The 23,333-nt window shown below is 35.0% G+C and overlaps 1 protein-coding gene and 1 long non-coding RNA gene across 3 annotated transcripts in view; one reads left to right on the top strand and one right to left on the bottom strand.

Annotated features, from left to right (window-relative positions):
• Positions 1-696: 696 nt before the first annotated feature.
• Positions 697-22,056, bottom strand: LOC116549572. The gene is made up of 2 exons (XR_004267941.1): positions 21,703-22,056; positions 697-3,949 (listed from the first exon to the last, which is right to left on the bottom strand). It is a non-coding gene; the product is annotated as an uncharacterized LOC116549572 (long non-coding RNA).
• Positions 22,057-22,078: 22 nt separating this feature from the next.
• MANEA (mannosidase endo-alpha) overlaps positions 22,079-23,333 on the top strand; it is a 34,441-nt gene continuing 33,186 nt past the window's right edge. For both annotated transcript variants that reach the window (XM_032275226.1, XM_032275224.1), the window contains exon 1: positions 22,079-22,215. The gene's annotated coding sequence lies outside the window, so the exon portion shown is untranslated. The remainder of the gene's footprint in view (positions 22,216-23,333) is intronic.

Below are 23,333 nucleotides of genomic sequence, written 5' to 3'. Positions count from 1 at the left end.
AGTTTTCATTGAAGAGGTCCTTCACTTGCCTTGTTAGCTGTATTCCTAGGTATTTTACTCTTTTTGTGGCTGTGGTGAATGAGAGTTTAATAATGAGTTGTTTCTCTGCTTGACTGTTGTTGGTATACAGGAATGCTAGCAATTTTTGGACATGGATTTTGTATCCTGAGACTTTGCTGAAGTTGCTTATCACCTTAAGAAGCTTTTGGGCTGAGATAATGGGGTTTTTTAGATACAGGATCAAGTCATGTGCAAACAAAATTTGACTTCTCCTCCTATTTGAAAACGCTTTCTTTCTTTCTCTTGCCTCATTGCACTGGCCAGAACATCCAATACTATGTTGAATAAGAGTGGTGAGAGAGTTCATCCTTTTCTTGTGTGTGTTTTCAAGGGGAATGCTTCTAGTTTTTGCCTATTCAGTATGAATATCGTAATTTTCAAAAAAACACAACAGCTACCCCTTATGCTTATGATCTATAGAAAACCCGTTGAAGAAAATAAAAAATAGTTTTGTTTTTTCATCTGGTCACTTATTGCCCAAAGTTGTCACAAGCATCAACAAATTTTGTCACTAAAACTTCCACCTATGCATAGGGTCAGCTTCAATTAAAAAATGTTTTTCATAAATTACCATTCATTAATTTAGTATTACTTTTGATAACTTATAATCATTTACAATTAATGTGAATTTATTTCTGTTTTAAACCACTTTATTTACATATGATTGACATGTAAAAAGCTATATGTATTTGGCATATACAACTTGATATGTCTGGAAGTAAGCATATATCCATGAACCATCACCATCTTCAAGGCTATAAATATCCATCACTCCCCAAAGTTTCTTCCCACTCCTTATTTATTTTTTTAATTTGTGTGTATGTGTGTTAGAAAGAATTAACATAAGCACTACTATCTTAGTAAATTTTAACAATAAAATAGTATTCCTACTTATGGTCACTATGCTGTACAGATATCCAGAACTTATCTTAAATAACTGAAACTGTCAGAAACTGTTAGTTAATGTTCTGAAAGGCATAAGTTCTTTAATTATTTTATTTTATCTGGCTGTCAAGATAATGAATACAAACAAAATGGGTTCAACTTTTGAATTTTTATATAATTTTTCTTATTCTGCCACTTTGATTACATAGGTAAAAATGTTTTCAGAGAGTGCAAAAAATAACAATATACTTCAAGTGACTTTGGCAAGATGACTAAATATGCAATAATTTTTAAAGTACATTTCAACAGTTCAAATATACAGATAAAATCTGTATTATGTTACCTTTCAACTTATTACCATATAGTACTAGCTTACCTCCAAGAAGCTTTTTTCCAGTTAAAAATGATGATAGAAATGTCATGTGTTGCATAAGACACTTGACTGAAGTATTTCTACTCATCAGACTTCTGAGACTCAACCTGCAGGTGGTTCTGCATTTATTTTAGCTGTCTGCCATATTTCTCCATTTTTAAATCTCTTTCAAGTAAAACAACTTAAAGGAATATCAGGAAGCAATTTATGGGAGATTATGTATTTATTTTAATCAACATAGATAATTAACTCGATGAGTATAATACATCATCTGGCTGCAGCTACATTCTGTGTTTTCTCATTTTAGATGAAAGACTAAAATTCTCTGTGGTTCATTAAGCGTGGTATGGTTTCCTTTCTTTTTAATTAAATTTGAATCCATATAAATAATTATTTTTCACATTAAGTACTGTTCTTCACTCCAGTTCAAGACATACTACCTCATGTTTCTAACTCATAATCATGTGCCATCTGAAATAATTTTCTATGCCTCTCAAAATCTTTATTAATTTGATTACCTTTATGCTTTGCAAAAACAAATGAAATCTATATTCTTCTAACTATCTATGTCAGGGTTGAAGCAGTATATGCTTAATTGCTGATTTTTAAGATGAGGAAACCAGTATGCTTATTCTTATAACCCCAAATTTTTGGCTCTATAATTGACATGTTTGAAACAACATAACTTTTTAATGTTATTTAACTTTCTTTCAAAACTGTTTGTATTCATTGCCTTGTTTTACACAAAATTATAATTATTTTTTGAAATTATTTATTTAAATGATCACAGCCATAAATGACTCAATTCTTATTAGTTCAAGTTGATTTTTCTATTTTAATAGAAATAAAAGCCCATTGTTAAAAGGAAGACTATCTAAAATTGTAACAGGAAAATAAAGGTCCTGTAATATCAAATAATAATATCTTTGTTTATCTTTTCACACATTTTTATACCTATATATAAAAAGTTTTGTACAGCTACCTATAGCATTTCCCTATCCTTGCTGTTACATAGTCTGCTTTCCACTTAACAATGAATCATGGGTGTCTTTCCATATCGCTATACTGTACATTTTTACATTTCAAATGTATGTGTTTATATGTATATTTATATCACATTTCAGGTTGAAGCATAACATGAAACTACAGAAATGTATTCTCCAACATATAACCAATTTTTATGAACATTTACATTGGTTTACATATTTTTGTTATTATTAGCAATACTGTGATAAATATCCTTATTTTTATGTATGGTTTCAATTAGTTCCTATAGATCTATTCCTGTAGAAAACATGCTCAATCAAAAGTATTCACTTTAAATTTTGATATATTATTCTTGATTATTTGCAAATGGTTGAACTAATGATGTATGAGTGTTTCTTCTAATTTCTGATGCTATATAATATCATAAGGGCTTTTATTTTATTGTTTTCAACCTGAAAACGATTTTTAAAAATCAGGTTTTAATTTATATTTCACTGAGTATATGGGAAGCTTCACTAGGACAGCTACATAACTTGCAGGACTGAGTGCAAAATGAAAATCCAGGGCTCTTTGTTCCAAAATTGTTAAGGCATTCAAGACTGTGACAGCAGAATATCAAACCAAGTATGGGGCCATTATCAACTATTGTCCTGTGTGAATCTGTAGGTTGGACACTCATAAAACTAACCCCTTAGCTTTTTAAATACATGTTATCCTTCTGACTTTGATTTCTGGCTACCATTTATGAGTGGATTTCACCCATTAAAAAAAAACGGGTGGGTGAAAATGGCTTTCACCCACTTAAAATGAATCTGCTATATTTTGTAATTGATTTATTATAAAATTACCATATAGTTCCACATCTGATTTATAGAAACACTTATCCAATTTTATTTATATATTCATGATTGTTTGATTTTATATATAAATATTTAATGTATTTACATTTTTGTTTATCGAGGTCATATCTTAACATTTGACCTAAAATAGACCTAAAATATTTTATCTTATCATCTATAAGTTCCCCTGTGATTAGAAATGCCACAGTTTTCATGTACCCATAGAAATTTAAGAATCAATTTCTTGCTTTTCAATGCAATTAAACTGATCTAACTTACTGATCTTTCCCCCAAATCATACTATTTTAATTATTGTAGCTCTATGATTCTACTCATTTTTCTAATTTTTCTACTATTTTCTGACTATTTAATTTTCTAACATGATTTTAATTTTTCAAGTTGTGAAAGAGAGCTCTTGAGGCTTTGATTTCAAAAATAATGACTATGTTTACCAAGGTGGATAAATGGATGTCTTTAAACATTAACTTTTTACACCTAAAATCAAGGCATAAGCCTTCATATATCTGTGTATTTTTTCAAGTATCTTGGTAGAGTATAGCTTTCTTCATATAGATCCTGCATATTCTTATTTTGTTTTTTTAGATTTAACCTCTTCAAGGAAAATACAATCCATTAATTTTGTGTATAAATTTTATGACTGGTCGCCATGCTGTTTGTTTCTCAAGATCAATTTTCCCCACCTTGCCCTGTGCCACAGGAAAAGGTCCTCTCGAACTGAATTAGTTGAGTGCCTTGTATTCTGATTTCCAGTTGGTTCCCATCAATGAAAAACAGCAAGACAAAACTGGAGAGTGAAAGGAGAGTGCAGTTAAGTGAAAGTCTTGATTAGTCCAAGGGAAAGGATTTTTTTCTATTTTGTCAGCTCAGAGAGGATATCATTTTCAATTTTCAAAGAAAATAACTTCCAAAAGAGAGGCCACATAGCCAAGTCATTAATTCTAAGCAAAATGAACAAAGCTGCAGACATCACACTACCTGACTTCAAACTATACTACAAAGCTACAGTAATAAAAACAGTATGGTGCTGGTACAGAAACAGAGATATAGACCAATGGAACAGAACAGAGGCCTTGGAGGCAACGCCACACATCTACAACCATCTGATCTTTGACAAAACTCACAAAGACAAGCAATGGGGAAAGGATTCCCTGTTTAATAAATGGTGTTAGGAAAACTGGCTAGCCATGTGCAGAAAGCAGAAACTGGACCCCTTCCTGACACTTTACACTAAAATTAACTCTAGATGGATTAAAGACTTAAACATAAGACCTAACACCATAAAAACTCTAGAAGAAAATCTAGGCAAAACCGTTCAGGACATAGGCATAGGCAAGGACTTCATGACTAAAACACCCAAAGCAATGGCAACAAAAGCCAAAATAGAAAAATGGGACCTAATTAAACTCCAGAGCTTCTGCAGAGCAAAAGAAATAATCATTAGAATGAACTAGCAACCAACAGAATGGGAAAACATTTTTGCAATCTACCCATCTGACAAATGGCTAATATCCAGAATCTATAAGGAACTAAAACAGATTTACAAGAAAAAAACAAACAAGCCCATTCAAAAGTGGGCAAAGGATATGAACAGAGACTTTACAAAAGAAGACATATATGAGGCCAACAAACACATGAAAAAATGCTCATCATCACTGGTCATTAGAGAAATACAAATCAAAACTACATTGAGATACCATCTCATGCCAGTTAGAATGGTGATCATTAAAAAATCTAGAGACAACAGATGCCGGAGAGGATGTGAAGAAATATGAACACTAGTACACTGTTGGTGGGAGTGTAAATTAGTTCAGCCATTGTGGAAGACAGTGTGGTGCTTCCTCAAGGACCTAGAAATAGAAATTCCATTTGACCCAGCAATCTTATTACTGGGTATATATCCAAAGGATTATAAATTGTTCTATTATAAGGGCACATGCACACGAATGTTCATTGAGGCACTGTTTATAATAGGAAAGACTTGGAACCAACCCAAATGCCCATATGATAGACTGGACAGGGAAAATGTGGCACATATACACCATAGAATACTATGCAGCCATAAAAAATGATGAGTTCATGCCCTTTGTTAGGACATGGATGAACCTGGAAGCCATCATTCTCAGCAAACTGACACAAGAACAGAAAATCAAACACTGCATGTTCTCACTCATAGGTGGGTATTGAACAATGGGAACACATGGACACAGGGAGGGGAGCATTGCACACTGAGGTCTGTAGGGGTAAGTAGGGAAGAGACAGCGGGAGGTGGAAGGTTGGGGAGGGATAACATGGGGAGAAATGCCAGATATAGGTGATGGGGAGGAAGGCAGCAAACCACATTGCCACATATGTACCTATGCAACAATCCTGCATGTTCTTCACATGTACCTTAAAATGCAGTAAAATATATTTAAAAAAAAAAGAAAATAACTTATGTGCTATAAGAATATTGTAGAATTCTTCTATGTCTTCTATGTATTGTGCTTCATTTTATCATTCACGTAGAACTCAGTTGAAGGGGCTAGAAAAGTATAGTGTTTTATCATCTGCTTAGTTGTTTAGCTGCCTAAGGAGAGTATGACCTACTATTTCAGTCTATCAAGCAACAAAATTTTTATTTTTTAAAGTACTTCATTAGATACTACATTTACCAGTTGTTGCAAGAACTTGCAATATGAATTATTCTCCCATATTATGGAAAATTTGCCACATTGGTGAAGAGACAAAAATGATAATAATAATAGCATGATGCTGATATTTTCTTTGTTGCATGACTGCCTATTTTCTCTGTACTTGTACCTTTTTACCAGTAGGTCTTCATTTACGGATTTTGGTCTAAGCAATTTTGGTGCATCCTTATATCCAAGTTTTACATGTCCCTTTATATTATAAAAGCCCCTACTGTTAGCCAACCACCAGACCAGAGAAGCATAACAAAGTATATTCCTATGGGCAGTTTCCTGTCTAGCCACTCATTCAGTCTGATATCCATAGTCTTTTTGCTTTGACAGGAGGTGGGGAATGAAGTCTCACTACAATACACATCTTCAGCCCAAATTGCATAAAATTAAGTAATATTAAAGAGTGTGTGTGGAATTTGAACTTAGTATTTTGTTCATCACTTCATCTTATATCTTTTGCTGCAAGAGTCCTTGTGAACTTTTTTGACAGCATAAGACAGGGACATTTAAAAAAATTTTTGTTTGTTTCTCAAGGAAGGTTTTTTTTTTTTTTTGGTAACAATCTTTAGAGTTGTGTTCTACTACTATTATTAGAAAAATCAATTCATTTTGTATTTTCATCTTTGTTTCTCCTTCTTGAATGAAAAGAGGTCATTTATGGCCTTGTATGTGCCCAAATAGCACATGGGAGAATACCTTTTTGATGTCTTCATTGCACACCTGAACTATATTTCACACACACACACACACACACACACACACACACACACACACACAATACTCCAAATATATTTTTTGGAACATTTCTTTAAAGTTTTAAACTGGAAGGCAATTAGTGTAAGTTTTAATAATAGAGCATTCTAAAAAGAATCAAAAGGAAGGTAGGGCATGAGCAGATCTAGTGGAACAATTTAATCTGTGTATGATTTCCTCTCTACCATTTATAAGGTTGCTGTTCTAGGGACCAGTTCTCTGTGTCTCCTTTTCCATTGGGCCCAGCCTTCAGTCTAGGAATATCATGGTATCCAATTACCTTTTCAAGATCAGTGCCCAAGCTATTAGGAAGAATCAATAGATCAGAGAAAAATTACCATATGCTGATTTTCTTTTTGAGTAGCTTACTTTCTTGTATGTCTACCAGTGCAGATAATTACAAAAGCTGCTTATCATAGAAAGCAAGGGTCTGGCTTGCTCGATGCTGTGTTTGCCATTGCCTTCATTCCTCCCTACTGAAAATTATGAAGTGCCAGAATTTCCTGTATTTGCTTTCTTTAATGTCATACTACTCTTAGGAAAAAGCAATGCATCTTTCCTTGATTTGTTCTGAAGTAAATTACTTCAAGTTCAAAGTAAACTGATTAGCCATGGTTCCTACACCACGTAGGCTCACTATTTTCAGGTTCTTTTAGACATTTTAGCATTTAATTACCAGGTAATTAAGAGCACTAGGTAGCCAAAGTGTTTAGTTATACCCATGTTTAATACATTTACTTTTCTGGAAGTCATTGTCAACAGCTTCTCCTTCCCACACATTAATTCTTACTAATTTTTAACTGCTTGGAGTCCTTTGTTTTTTGGGCTCGAGTTTTTACTCACTTGATTTCAGGTGTAATGTGCTTTCACCTAAAAACTGATATAAGTATTTCCAAATGTTTCATCATTTCCCATTTTCTTTTTTAACCTATATTTTCTATAGCCAATTTCATCTAGTCTTATGGCTTCAACTATATCTACTTTGTGGATGACTCTCAGATAACACTCTCTACTTTTGTACTTTCCGTAAGCTCTGGTTTACCCATGCAGATGATTTCCTGCTCCTGCTTGAATATTCTGGTAATGACTTTAGTCAAAGCAATATGCCCAATATTGAGATCATCATCATCTACCTTCCCAAATGTCTCTAACTGTTCATTCAGATGTTCATTGGTTCACTTATTCATTGTTGTATTTAGCAAATACCTCCTTTGCAGCAGGTCCTTTTGCTGGGGGTAATCAGTGAAAGAGGTAGATTAGGTAATGCTCCTGAGGAAATTTGCACACAATTAAGAGACACACATGCATATAAGAATACAAACATGATGCAATATAATAAGGCCAAGATATAATGAGTTTGGGATTGGACGAAAGAACAAAATGGGAAACCTAATCTTACCTTGGGTGTCAGAAAAACTTTTAAAAGGAGCAATGTCTAAATTGAGCACTAAAGCTTGAATAGTAATTAGCCATGCAAAGGTGAGAAGGAGAGAACAGTAGTGTGGATATAAGAACAAACATGGCACACAAGCAAGTCTAGAAAAAGAACTAACGTGAAGGGAGTATGGAGTAGTGAGTTTTGAGAGTGAAAGGGTAATCACTAGCCAAATCCATAAGCGTTCTTTATGTTGTGTTTTAGAATTTGGACTTTATCCTGAGAGACAGGGGAAGTATTGGAAGATTATAAGGACAGGAATCACATGATCAATTGAAATTTAGAAAGATCATTCTGACTGCAGTGTGGCGGTTGTATCACAAGGTAAAGGCAGGTGAAAGATCAATCAAAATGAGAGGCCTTAGATGAAAGATAATAAAATATTTCATTGGAGTGGGGATATTAGAAATAGAGAAAGGTTAAAGTAATACATATTTTGAAAAATTTGGTAATTTCTCTGTTTAAGGCCTGAGGAGGAAACAGAGGCCAAAAATTATGACTTGATCATTGAGATGTATAAGGACACTTTCCACTGAGATATAGACCAGAAGAAGAGAACAAGGTTAGGGAGGAATACTTTCCACTGAGATATGGACCAGGTTAAAGAGGAAAACTTGAGTTCAGTCTTGAACATATTATATGTGAGTATGCAGCATGGTATATGCAACATGCTTATAAATATCCTGTGGTATTTATAAGCATATATGTTTAATAGAAAGTTAATGGTCTGAAGGTTAGGAGAAATATTTGAACTGGTATTTTGCTTTAGTAATCCTCAAGACGCTGATATTTATTGAGGTCATGAAAATGAAGAGACTTCCAATAGTCAGTATGTATAATATGAGAGAGCGCCCAGACAGAAGACAGTCTATTTAAGGTCTAGAACACAGAAAAGAAGTCTACGGAGGAATTGTAGGATCCAAGAAAAGTAGGAGAAATAATATTACAACAATATAACATGTTTAGAACATGTGGGTGTACACAGAGGATTGAGTGCAGTAAGCACTTTACATGGATGCCTAATGTCAAATTGGAGAATGTGAGGTCAAGGCAACTTGAGGAAGAAAGTGTTCAAGATGGATGGAGCTGAGTATAGAGCTGAATATAGCCAAGATATCAAATATGGTATAAACTGAAATGTATTTACTGCATTTAGCACAAGAAAATCACTGGAGACCTTGTGAAAAGCAATTCCTGAGGAGTGTTGGGGGCAGTAACAAGTGTACAGTAGGTTTGAGAAGTCAGAAAAGGTGAGAAAATATTTCCTATGCTTTGCCAGCAACTCTGTGAGTCTATGTATCTAGGATGAAAAATACAGTCATCTTTGATTCTTTTTTCTCATTTGTCTTCTGCTGCTCATTCTAATTGCACAATGACTCTTGGTTCTCTCTGGCTTCTCTTTGCCTCTAAAAGTGGCTCTAAAAGAGCCACTCCTGTTCAATCCTGCATTGATACTCTCACACTCCTACTCCATTCCTGTTTATGGAAAATCATACCATAGTTAGCTATTATTTAATACCCAGTATAAATAGTGCTTAATTGAGTAACCGCCCCCCCAGTAATTTCATACCTAAGCAGTCTACTTTCTCTGAACTCTTACAACACTTTGTCGGAACCCTTTTTAATAACACTTAAGACTTTTTGCTTTGAGTGTAGCTATCCATATGCATGTCTTATCCCCTTTCATAGACTGTTAATATCATGAGGGAAGAAATCTTATTTATTTTTATATTGTACATATTTCCTAAAACAGAACATCTAAGTACATATTTTGGTTCTGCACAATTTTGGCCTGTTGGACCTTGAGCAAGTATTATCCAGGTCCTCTAAATATTTTTTCTTCCAAAAAGTGACAATTTTCTATGCTGCCTACTGAATATTCAAGAATGTTTTCAGAATTTATGAAAGTAGTGTAATTGAAAATGTTTTAGAAAGTGATAAAATAGAAAACAAACTTTTTATATCTTTACTATGGTCACAGGAGTTAGTAGTAGTAAGTACTGTTATGATTATTATGTACTGAGAATTGCCACTCTATTTAGACATGCAGCAATTCAGCCAATCACAACTTTCAAGGTTAATTTCTTCGATTTAGAGCATGATACCTACAGTGAAGTCTGCCATTTATTTTGATGAATAATTCATGGAATATATATTTTACTCAGAGACTGTTTCTTTCCCTAGGTGTTTATACCAGAAAACACAGCAAGTGAATTTGATTGAGTGCCTGAGCCTAATTGATCAATCAATGTTTTTTTACCTTTTAAAGTACAATATTAATGTGTGCTTGTTGTACAAATACAAACCATTCTTAAACGTATACATAAAAACTGAAAACGCACTTTCTATAAGAAACACTGTTAAAGTGTTTGGTATGTTTATTTCTAAAAATTTATTACACACACACACACACACACACACACACACACACACACATGCGCACGCACATTTGTTTTTTGTTCTTGATGGTCTCTCTCTCTTTATCCCTGTATGTAAACATATGTGTATATGCCTGCATATTTATATGTAGTTATATTATATTTATATAACTTATAGTTATATTTATATAACGTATTATATATATAATATATATTTATATAATATAACTTATACTAAATGTACATACAGATACTGGGGTAGGTAGAATAATGGGCTCCCAAAGACATACACACCCTATTGCCCAAAACCTGAGACTATGTTATTTTATGTGACAAAGGACATCTGCACATGCAATTAACATTAAAGATTTTGAGATGGGGTGGTTATCCTGGATTATTCAGTTGGACACAATATAATCTGATATCCTTAAACACGAAATAGGAAAGCAGATGAGTGGGTTGGATAAATGTGATATGAGAAGAACTGGATCTGCCACTGCTGGTTTTGACAATGGAGGCAGAGGGCCATGAGCCAGATAATATGGAGACCTTTAGGAACTGGAAACTGCCTTCAATTTATAGCCAGCAAGAAAACATAGACCTCAGTTATACAACTGAATTCTGCCAAAAAAATTGAATAAGCAAGGAAACAATATCCCCAAGAACTTCCAGTAAGCAAGGAAGTCGTGATTTTAGCACAGAGACCCGTGTCTGAATTCTGACTACAGAACTGTGAGATAACAAATTCATGTGGCTTAAACCACTTTAACTTGTGGTAATTTATTATGCCAACCATATAAAATTGATACAGACATAAATGTCTTTATACAACTACCTACATAATTTTGCAAATTCATTCTTTTTAAAAGTTATACATGGACACCTTTTCATATCATTTACAAAGAAAACTCAGTGTGCAGTTTTTTCTCATTAGTGGTATAGTTTTGTAGAAAAAATAGCTAAATAGAACAGTCAAAGAGTAGTGCAGCCAAATTTCCCTTCAAGAAGGTTCTACCAATTAATACTCCTACCAATAAAATGTGAGAGTATACATATCCCATATTCTGGCTACAACTGGATATTATCAGTCATCTTAATGTCATGGCCTTTGCCCTTTCCAGGACTCAAAATTACTTTTACACTTATTGAGTACCATTATTTCTTCTTTTTATGGCTCTCACATGTATTCTAATGAGACACATTAGAGATCCACACAGGATTTTATAAGAATGTCCTCTTGTTCTAGCAGATTTTCTTAGTCTTAGATGAATTGGCCATATAAAAGTTATAACTTCAGAAAACATTTAACGACAATTTTAATAAAAAGGTCCATACTCCTCGGTCTCAAAGATTGTGCTTAAACTCAACTGACTAGGCAGCTAACTCTGCAGTTCAACTGGACACTTCCTGTACCACAGTAGATGAAGTTACTAACACTTGTCTCAAGTGTAAATTCACTCCTCAGTCTGTTGCTACCATGATCACCCTTTCCACTGTACGTTCTAAGAGTACTAGTTTCTAAGCGACCTAAATGAAAACAGAGAGGTGTCTTGGGATAATTTATGAACACCTAATAGTTAATATGCACTAAATTAAGGTTAAGTTTCCAATCAAGTCTGACTTAGAAAAGTCATTCAGGGAGAATATACTTAAAATTATTCTTGCTTATCAAGTGTTCCTAAATTCCTCCTAGATCTTCCTTTAGTTTTTAAATTACAAAATATTTTAAATTTGCTAAAACTATAAAAGGTATGTATCCACCACTAAGGTAAAATATAGACCTATTTGCCTGAGATATAAGGTTATTTTGTTTCCCTGAATATTTTTTAGTTACCACTTGTAAAACTTTGTATGCCTAATGGGTTCTTGCTATTATTATATTATTGCCTCTGCAGTTGATGCTATTATTATTATTTTGATTAGTGTGAGTATATGTTTGATTAATGACCCATTCTTTAATATTTATTTGTCTCTTCAAGTCTTCAGGTTTCCTATTATTTTTCTCCTTCTCCTTCTTTTTTGATATGGAGTCTCAAGTGTCACCCAGGCTGGAGTGCAGTGGCACCACCTCAGCTCACTGCAACCTCCGCCTCCCAGGTTCAAGTGATTCTCCTGCCTCAGCCTCCCAAGTAGCTGGGATTACAAACACCCACCACCAAACAAAGCTAATTTTTTTTTGTTTTTAGTAGAGAAGGGGTTGGCCAGGCTGGTCTCAAACTCCTGATCTCATGATTTACCTGCCTTGGCCTCCTAAATTGTTAGGATTACAGGCGTGAGCCACTGCACCTGGCCAGGTTTCCTATTGAGTGTGCATTTATCATTTATACATTTAAAAAATTATATAAGTTTTCAAATGTTCTGGCAGTAAGTTATTCTTAGCATTCTCTAATGACGTTTTAAAAGTTTATGGTACTTTTAACACTCCTTTTCCATTCCTGATATTATTTGTTCCTTTCTCTTCTTGCCCTTCCTCATTTCTGTTGGAAGTCTATTTAACAGATTTTTTTTTTTTGACTCTGGTATCTTTATTTTCTATTTTATTACTTTCTTCTGTTATCACTATTTTTCCCTTTCTTTGACTTTTTGGGTTTATATTAATGTTCATATTTTAACATGAAGCCCTTTTAAAATAATTTTATTCTAAATATAATCTCTACTTTCAGTTCTTTTTCAATCCATGAATCATTGATCTGTGCCATTTAATTTCCATACCTGATGAATTGCTACTGTTTTGCTACTGTTTTTTAATTTCATTGAATATTTGTCAAAGAATACAGTTTATATGTTATTATTTGGTATTTCCTGAAACAATTTCTTTGTGGCCAAGAATGTGCTAAGGTTTCGTACATATTAATGTTTTCTTCAAATAAAGTGAATTAATTTTCAGGTACAGGATGCTATGTATGTACAATAAATAAATTCCCTTAAGTGCTCCGTTGAAATAATCTATATTCTAATATTTTTATACTTTACCAATTATTTCTGGTAGAAGCATGTTACAAATCTCAATATGATTATTAATCTGCAAATTCTCTTTGTATTTCTGTCAAGTTTTTAAAAAAGATTCTTACGATACAAGAATAAGTTGCCTCATTTCCTTGGGTGAATGTTACAGCTTCAGAAATTAGGAAGGAGTCTTTCATCCACATCTTCTACACCAAGCAACTGGCTTCAAATTCTCTACTTGTTCTTGACATTTAGAATTTTTTTCTTTCTTTCTTTCTCTCTCTCTCTCTCTCTCTCACCTTTGTTACACATTAAAACCAAATATTTTTAAATTACACCTGATTTAGCATTTCTTTGTGTGGGAGAGAGATTGAATAGCCACATTAGTTAGTTCACCTGGGATTGCGTTCACCAGAAGCTTTCCCTTGAAATTTAGAGTTGATATGAAGAATCAGTGTCTCTTCTTTCCTCCTGACTGGGTATATCAGGTTGCATTGAGAATATTTTCTCAAATAGATTGTATTCTGTACTTGCAACTCATTTCTTTATTCTATTCTGGCTGTCACACTTAAAGATATTAGCAAGATGTTTTGCAAAGTTGCAGAGAATTTTTGAAGGGGTCAAAAATGTTTTGAAAGACGAGTAGAAACATATTCATTTGTTTGTAGGGCTTTTGTTGTTTCAGAAAAGGTATTATAGTATTTTGTACAGCTCCATAAAGAGAGCTAGAGAACCTGCATGGAAGGAACAGGGAAACTAATTTAGACTTATTTTGATAAAACCTTTGCAGTAATTTGTCCTTTGTGTGAATCGGTCACCTATTCTTGGCTGATAAATATATAGCTACTACCTGTTCGGAGTGTTGTAGAAGGGATTGTTCTACTAAGTAAAACAAACACTGTTCAGCTCAAATTTAATGTCTCTTAATAATCTGAAATTCTATGAGTTGCCATAAAGCCAACAAAGTTCCAGCAGATGTAAGACTGCAGTAATTAGACAGGAAGTTAATATATAGCCTAAGCCAGGTACCGCTGGGCAGTAAGTGTTTTTGGAGATACAGGTTAGTATAGGTAGGGAATACCACTGAGCTGTCCACAGTAGGAGCTTGAGGGAAAATGAATCTCAGGTCCGGACGCCACAGGGACAAGTAGGAAGATGAGAGTTATCTGGGGAGCTTAAACATATGGAGAAGGAAATCACAATTGAAGGAGAAAAAATTAAGAGAAACCAATAATTTTGTTCCTTGGTAAATAAACCCAGAATTAAATTTCCTTATCTTGTGTTTTTAATGAAATAATATCGTTGACATTCACTTGAAAAATATTTTTATAGTCAGTACTTTCACATTCTTTTGATCTTCATTCCTATACTTTTCCTGATCAAGTTATATAAATTATAAAAAAGTCAATGTTGTGGAATAAAGATATGTTGTATCTCGTAACAAATTCTATACTCATAAAGGCAGAGCAAAAGTATGCATGAAATTTGTATGTATGTACTTTTAGCACATATTTTTGGGAGCACATTATCTATTTCTATGAATCATATTAGAGACAGGACATATATAGAATACACATAAATTTATATATATATAAAATTACATATGAATACATATATAAAATCATATATTAATACATATAGATTATATAACTACACATATACAAATAGTTTATATAGATATATACCTATATTTATATATAAAAATCTTTGCTGTAAAATTATAAATGGTAACTTGATAAGCTTTGCTTTTATTGTTGCATATTTTTACTTTAAAAGATGAGTAGACATCATACTCAGGGAATTTATTTTGAAAGAAGCAAGAACAGGAAGATGTTACTACCAAATTATTATACATATGTATAAACACACACACACACACACACACACACACACACAAACACACACACACTCTTACACTGTGTTTCCTTCATTCCTTATTCAGTCAATAAAGCATGAATTTCTGGCCACTAGATACATTCAATTAAATATTTCTGAAGCCTTACGATGTGGAAAATACTGTGCTAGATGCTGTAAAATAGATGGATGCAGAAAAGACTTCCTTGCAGGTGCAAAAACTCTTTTGAGATATAGACATGTACAAAAATAATTAAAGTAACCCAGACAGTGGTAAGTAGGTAATCAATATAAATCACACAGTGTATATTTCTGTAATTTATGGCAGATGGCAAACTCCTAGGAGGTAGAGATTTGCCATGAATGTATGTATTCTGAAAGTAGGCACCCCTCAAGATTGTGAATAAATGCATAATCAAATAAAACCAATTATTACGAAACTAACATATTTGCCCTTCTCAACAAACCAAAATTAACCTAAACAACCAGAATAAAAATTGGTAAATAAGAGTTCAGTTTATATTAATGCAATCAACTTTTACTCTGCAGATATATTTAAAGAATGATGTTTCTCTCACATTCACAGAACCAATCTGGGTATCTTATAATTAATATAATATTTACTGAATCCCTACTGTTTATTGATTCTTTTATTCAACACATATATGTTGGAAACTGTATTAGTTTCCTGCGGCTGCTAGAAAAAATTACCACAAACGTGGTAGCTTAAAAAGCATACATTTATTCTCCTAGGCTTCAGGAGGTCCAAAGTGTGAGGTCTGTTTCGCTGGGCTGAAACTGAGGTATTATCACGGTTACTCACCCTTCTGAAGGTTTTTCTTGCCTTTTCTGGCTTCTAGAGCTTGAATGAAACACTTGCATTCCTTTACTTTTGGCCCCTAGTCTAATCTTCAAAGTCAGCATATTGTTTAAGTAGTCCCACTGCCTTCTTCTTTGTCAAATCTCGCTTTGCCTCCCTGTTATAAAGACAATTGTGATTATATTTAGGGCCCATCCAGGTAACTCTCATCTCAAGATCCTTCCTCACATCTGCAAAGTCCCTTTTGCCATTTGAATTATCATTAATTGGTTCAGAGGATTAGGACCTCTATATATCTTTGGGAATTATTTGCATCCTAATATAAGCACCTACTATGTGTTGGCAGTTCAAACCCTAGTTCTGAACTAGATAATCTCTTGAACTACATTCATGGAACCTGACGTTACAGGGAGTACCAAAGATGTGCACAACACAGGCCTATTTAATTGGGTTCTGTAACAGAAAAGTGTTTGTCACAGAGTAAATGTACACTTTTTCTTTTTCTCCCTTAACAAGAGAAATTGTCAGCTACTTCTTATAATAAGCAGGCACAGAAAATCACCCTGTAGCTGATACTGTTGAGAAGAATTACTATGGTCTCTCTTATATAAATAGAACACAAGTGAGCTCATCCATTTTGAGAAAGAACAAGACATTTTTTTTTTTTCTTTTACTGACTTTTGCAAACTCCTTCTTTTTCATGGCAGGAGAAAGATTAGGTTGATTTGGTTAAAGAACCCACGGAATCCTAGGAAGGAAGAAACCCAAACTGAATACCTCAGGAAATTCTCTGTAAAACCTGGAGTTTGAGTGATGCAACATTTGGGGAGTGGCTGATAGTGGTATGATGCTAATACTAAATCGTAATACATGGGACTTCTTCCAACACACTGAGAGGCCCTATATCAAACCATGGAGTCATTTTCCAACTCAGGAAGTGCTACATCTTCCTTCTTGCTCTGGTTTCCACTAAAGACAAGCAACTCCCTTAGCTGCTACTACACCTGTGTGTAGAACAGGGCTTCCTTCGGGATAGGGTTTCCTTCAGGAGAAATGCCCCATATCTAGTAAATTAGCATCTAACAGCACCAATCAACCTGAGGTGAACTTTCTGCCTTCTTTATTTGGGAAGATAGAACCGTCTCCCATCTCTGTCACTCAGGGCCCTGACCTGGGAAAGTACCCAGATGAGAGAATGAGAAAAACTTTCACCAAAGGGGCTTAGCCTGTTTAGTTAGAAACTACCAGCACTGAGTTTAATTCTGGGTTATATAGATCAATTCTTATAAAAGCCTTATCCAGTCGATTCAGAAGTCACCCTAAAACCTGTGACCACTCTGAGGCCAGTGAATTTTAATCCTGACCAGCCAAGGCAAGTTTTTTCTTTGGTCTGATCACAGTTCGTGAATTTATGTGGGATAGAGTTAGAATGGATTCCTTGCTATCAGGATGCTGGTAGGTATAGTGAAAGGATCACAGCCTTAGGAGGAACAATGAAAGTTTGGCTCTCTGAATTATCTGCTGCTATAAACTGGTGGAAGCTTGTGTTTTACTCATGGCACTTCTTGGGGTTACATTCTTTGCATCCCAAACTGCATCAAGGGATACCCTAGTTACACATTCATAGATGCAAGATAAGATAAAAAAGAACAGAACAATTTAGTTAATAAATAAATTATTGTTGTTTCATTTCACTTCTTATAAATGTAACAAGGATTAAAAGAATAAAACAATCAGTAAATATAGAATAACAAGGGAGAAAGTAGACTTTATATGGACAGTGAAATTGGACTATTGTTTGGGAATTTATTTTACTTTATTTTGTTACTTCTTAGAATCTAAAAATCCTTCAGGTTTTGGAAAAATAACATATTGTGTGTTTTGTGCCCAATTTCCCATTAAAAAAGCCAAAATTTCTGGGCTCTACTTCAAGGAGACTATGGAGAAACAGACATACAGCCTAGGGTAAGTTAATCCAATGATCTCAATCCAGAATTTGAACCTTGAAGTAATGAGGCAGATAACACAGGCAGAGTTGAGAAGTCACTCACAGTGGTTTCAGCAGCATTGAGTTCAGCGAAGCCCTGAAAGCAGCAGTGCCCTAATCTGTACTGTTATATGAGGCTGTGTTCCCAATTTCCTAGCCCCTCTTGGTTCCTATCCATTGCCATTACCTAATATACTAGCCTTCATCTTCATGCTAAACTCTATAACTTTTTGCAGTCTGTTTTTAGGTTTGCCAGATTCAATTTCTATTGCTTATAAAAAATAACTCTGCTTAATTTAAGTAGAGAGTATAAGGACAGAAATTGATTTCTCATCTTAGATGAGAGGAGTAATGAGGAAAGGTACAAAATGGCATATGGCTAGGAAATGCTATAGGACAGGGGAAACTTATAGGACAGAGGAAAATTAGACATGAAATAATCAGGAGACAAACAATAGGGCCCACTAAAATAGAGGCAAGAAAAAGATGTTTGAAGGTATAACTGTTGGCCTAAGTCTCAGAAACACAAAGAAGACTCTTCATGCTGATCCTAAAAGGTAAGATAAATGGCTGCTGGTTTTCTAGCAGCAAGATAGGATTAACCTCAAAGATTTTAGGGGATGGGGACTATGATTTTAATAAATGCTAATTAGGAGAAACTAAAGTCTACCATTAGTTTGTGTTAGAATCCTTCCTGACAAGAATTTGACAAAAAAGAAAAAAGAATCATGGATTTTTTTTTATCTATTCTTCCTTCTTTGGATCATTTTTGTCTTTGGACTCTCAGTGACTGATTACCCCTGATGCAACACATTTAAAATGTCTATTTACTATACAAATGAATTTATATGCAGCCCTTTTTCTTTCCAAGAAACCATCTATTAGATGAATGGCATATTCTTCCGGTGCTGTATTTTTAATTAAAAATACATAAATATGGGCTTATATTAAAAAAAAATAGCACTACAGAGAGTAAAAAGAAAATGTTCCTTCATTCTCCTTCCCTTATATCACTATAGGTAACAATGCATATATCCTTTCAGATGTTTTTATATATCATACATGCACATATATATTTAAAATTTATATTAATATGAACTTCTCCTGTAAGTATTAACATACTAATCCCTTGATCATTTATCTTGGGGACCTTTCCCATCAGTACTTATTAATTTACTAAATTCTACATTGTTTACATTCAGAAAATTATTGAACTAATTAAAAATATATGTATATATGAGAGATAAAAAATTGGATGTGGCAGTTACTAAGGCCATCCCATATTTGAAAATAAAATCAAGATTCAGAATGTAAAAACATTACCTATGTGATAATTACAATAAAACATTGTTTCTTTACTTTCCAGTGATGTTGAGGAAAAAAAAAAAAACATAATCTACATAAAAACATTTTGTGAAAAAAAGTGATGTGGAAAAAAGAGAATATTAACAACATTATTTCTATTACTGCCATCTCAACATTCTCTGACAATAGCAGGGGACAGGTAAGCAGTAAGAGTTACTAGATGAGGCACTAGCAGTTCTAATCCAGTTTATAAACACCATTGTGCAATGACTCTGACATATACAGAGGGTGATGCAACGAGAATCTACTTGTCCTAATTTATTTACACTGGCAATCATAAAGTACCCAGTTTTTAAGCAAGTGAGCATCCATTAACATATATAAAATAAAATTCTCTCCCTCTCCTTCAACATCAGAAAATGTATTAATCATTCCCATAAATATATTAGAATAGGAAACAATGATTATCTCAGTAGATGCAGAAAAAGCATTTAATAAATTATACTGTCACTCATGGTTAAAAAAAGCAAACAACAAAAGTTATGAACTGAAAACAGAACACGTAATAATCTTGGTAACGTATTTACCAAAAACCCACAGCAAACATCGTACTTCCTTATAAAACTTTAGCAGTATTGCAGTAACGTGAGAAATGGGACAAGAATGCCATTACTACCTCCATTAAACATTGTATTGGATGAGCTCTTAAAAAATAAAAGAAAAAACTGAATAAGTAGTTTGAAAAGAGAAAAAGAAAGAAAGAATTCTTCTTATTCACAAGTAGTATGATTACCTATGTAGGGCATCCAAAGATGTAACAAGGAAATAAAGCAAACAATCAAAAAAATTCAGCAAAACTTCTGGAGATGGTACCGACATATAGAAATTGATGCTCTCTTAATACAGTATTTCTAAACAATTAGAAAACATAGTTTAAAGAGAGAAATCTGACATTTTAGTAATAAAACTAGGAGGGAATACAATGAAATATAGTCAATAAATTACAAAGCATAATAGCACATAAAGTACCTGAATAAAATAACAATACCATGTTCATAGATAAGAAGACATTTCACTAAAATAATCTCTAAATTCAATTTTCAAGTTCCATATAATGCCCAATTAAAATCCAATTATTTTAATGGATCTTTGCTGGCTCATCCTAAAATTTAAATGAAAGAGTGAGGAGCCAAGTATAGTTAAGGTAATTTTAGAGAAGAACCATTAGGAGGAGGGGTCGCAAAATGTTGCAATACATAGAGCTGAGTGCATGAGTGTTTATTACGTTATTATTTGTCCTTTTCTGTGTCTAAAATTTTTACAATTGAACTTTTAAACTTGCAGAAGAAAGAGAACAGTTTATCATCTTATGTTGGGAAGAATCTTGCAAGCAAGAAAGCAAAAAGCATAAAATTATGATGTAAAACATTATTAAATTCAAAAAGCTGTATACTGAAGTATAAAGCTTTTGACCATCAAGAAACATCATAAAAACTGGAAAGACAGTCCATAAACTAAGAGAAGGCATTCATAACATATGTAATTTACAAGAGAGAATTAAACTAGAAAAAAATAAATACAAATTTTCAAAAGCAAGCAATAAAAAAGGAGACAAAATTAAGAACAGGCTTTTAGCAAAGGGAAAAACGCAAATTAAAAGAGCAATCAGATGCTCTTGCCAGCAAAATCTTAAAACTCTGACAATAGCACATGTTAAGGATAATGATGTACCAGTCTAGTTAATGGGAAATGGACTTGCATATAGACGAATCACAAAACCTCTCAAAACCTAAAAGGATAGTGAAAAAAAAGGGAAACAATGATTCACATATAAAACCAGGAAAATTGTATTTTTACGGAATTGTACATATATAACTATTTTCAGAAATGCAAGGGAATGAGTAACATAAAATTCAGCATAATGGTGAAGGGAAAAAAGAAGATGTTTTTAGAGAGGCCTTTCTAGAAGGCTTCAAAAACAGGTTTTTTGTGTGTTTTCTTAAGCTCTGTAGTAGGTCCCTGGGCAGTTTTCATTTTTCTTCTTTAAGATATACACATGAGATATACTCATATGTATACTTCCTAATTAAAATTGGTGTAAAAATTCCAGGGAACTTTTAAGGAGAGCTCTTACAAAACTGTTCACATCAGCATGTTCTAGCTCGAATAAGGATTTCCTGTTACTATTGGAACCAAACAAAATATAGTATTTTCTTGTTTTCTGAAACTAATGTAAGATGGAAACCTTCAGTTGTAATCCTATTTCAAAAGTTCTTGCTCTTCACATCTGACTTCTCCTCAATTATTTCTAGTATTTCAGTACTGATGTAATTTTACAGAATACATTCAAATAAAAAACGCCATCTGCATGTGCCTACCTTGGGTTTCCAAGTAAATTTCTATTCTTAGAATCAAAACAGTTCCTCATCTTAAAAAATTTGAAAACCAGTGTACTCGGTTAAAAGCAACTTTTGAACGCTTCACATAAAAACAAACAAAAATACGTCCTCTGTAACTTAGAGCCTCCCAACAGACCTTTTTTAAGGGCAGTAAGTTCTACTTGCAGAAATAGGACGGGAGCGCAGTTTAACTCCAATTCACGTCTTTCCGTACTCAGAACGCCTCAAACGCAATTCTGTCTTTCATCCGCGCTCCTCCCGCCCTCGGCGTCCCAGACGCGCAACGGGAGGCGCCGGGAGACGCCGAGCCCCGCCCGCCCCGTGGCCCCGCCCCCGCCCGTCCCGCCCCGGAGGGGGTCCCGGAACGCCCTGCGCGCGCCTTCGGGAGGCGGGGCTGGCTGGGCTCGCCGCGAGGCTGCGGTCGGCTCGGTGTTCTGAGTCTTAACCTCTCCGCTGGCCGAATCCCTGCAGGAAGCCAATTCCCCGACCCAGGTGAGTAGCTGCAGGATTAGGCCCCGCGGAGGCGGTTGTGGCAGGCACGAGGTCCACCGCAGGCGCCTGCGCGCTCTCCCGGCAGCCAATCTGGTGGCTGCTTTCCTGCTAGTGCCCTTTGACCCGGCGTCCCTCTGGCAGGCAGCTGCAGGCGCCGCGCGGCGAGCCTAGAGACCTCAGATGAGCCAACGCTGTCACTCTTACCCTTGTGTTAGTCTGCGTTCTTTAGTTTTACTGCTTTTTACACTGCTTTATCACCCATCCCACCGGCCCCCTTGCTGCCTCCTCTTTGGGACGGAACCTCCTGTCGCCTCGGTTTTTCCTTGTCTCCCCGGCAAGTTGGAAATTTCGGGACGGATGGAATCCTTTTTCAGCACCTTCTCCTTGTGCCCGCAGACTGCCTCGGGGCCTTGAGCAGACCGAGAGAGTGGAAGGACGGAGGCCTGCTGGGCTGAGGGTGCAGAGGAAAGGTAGCTGGCGCCTGTCTCAGCGCCTCTGGGCATCGGGAGGAGACTGTTGGATGGCGAGGCCGCTGGAGATGCTTTTTCCGTTCATCTGTTAACGTGTTTGGCACTGTCATCTTAGACTCTTACCCTTTACTAGTAAAGTCTCGGTATGCAACAGTGCTGGATTAGTGGTTTTTTTTGTTCCTTTTTCCAAAGAAGCAACTTGAAGTACAGTCAGTTATAACTATTTCGTTTTATTGTTGCAAGACCCAACGGATAAGTGTCAGGGGAAGGGTGGAAGTGCTATAAAACAACAAGGGGGCCGGGCGCGGTGGCTCACGCCTGTAATCCCAGCACTTTGGGAGGCCAAGGCGGGTGGATCACAAGGTCAAGAAATCGGGACCATCCTGGTCAACATGGTGAAACTCCATCTCTACTAAAAATACAAATAATTAGCTGGGCATGGTGGCGCGTGCCTGTAATCCCAGCGACTCAGGAGGCTGAGGGAGGAGAATTGCCTGAACCCAGGAGGCGGAGGTTGCAGTGAGCCGAGATCGCGCCATTGCACTCCAGCCTGGGCAACAAGAGCGAAACTCCGTCTCAAAAAAAAAAAAAAAAAAACAAGGGGTGAGGGATACTGTTGATTATGAACTTGAAAATAAGAAAAATGGG

Source organism: Sapajus apella, unplaced genomic scaffold (assembly GCF_009761245.1).
Source record: "Sapajus apella isolate SASKATOON/1434 unplaced genomic scaffold, GSC_monkey_1.0 scaffold6, whole genome shotgun sequence".
Taxonomy (NCBI): Eukaryota; Metazoa; Chordata; class Mammalia; order Primates; family Cebidae; genus Sapajus; species Sapajus apella.
Note: the sequence above shows the minus strand (reverse complement) of the source record. Positions and strands in the feature narration are given on the sequence as shown.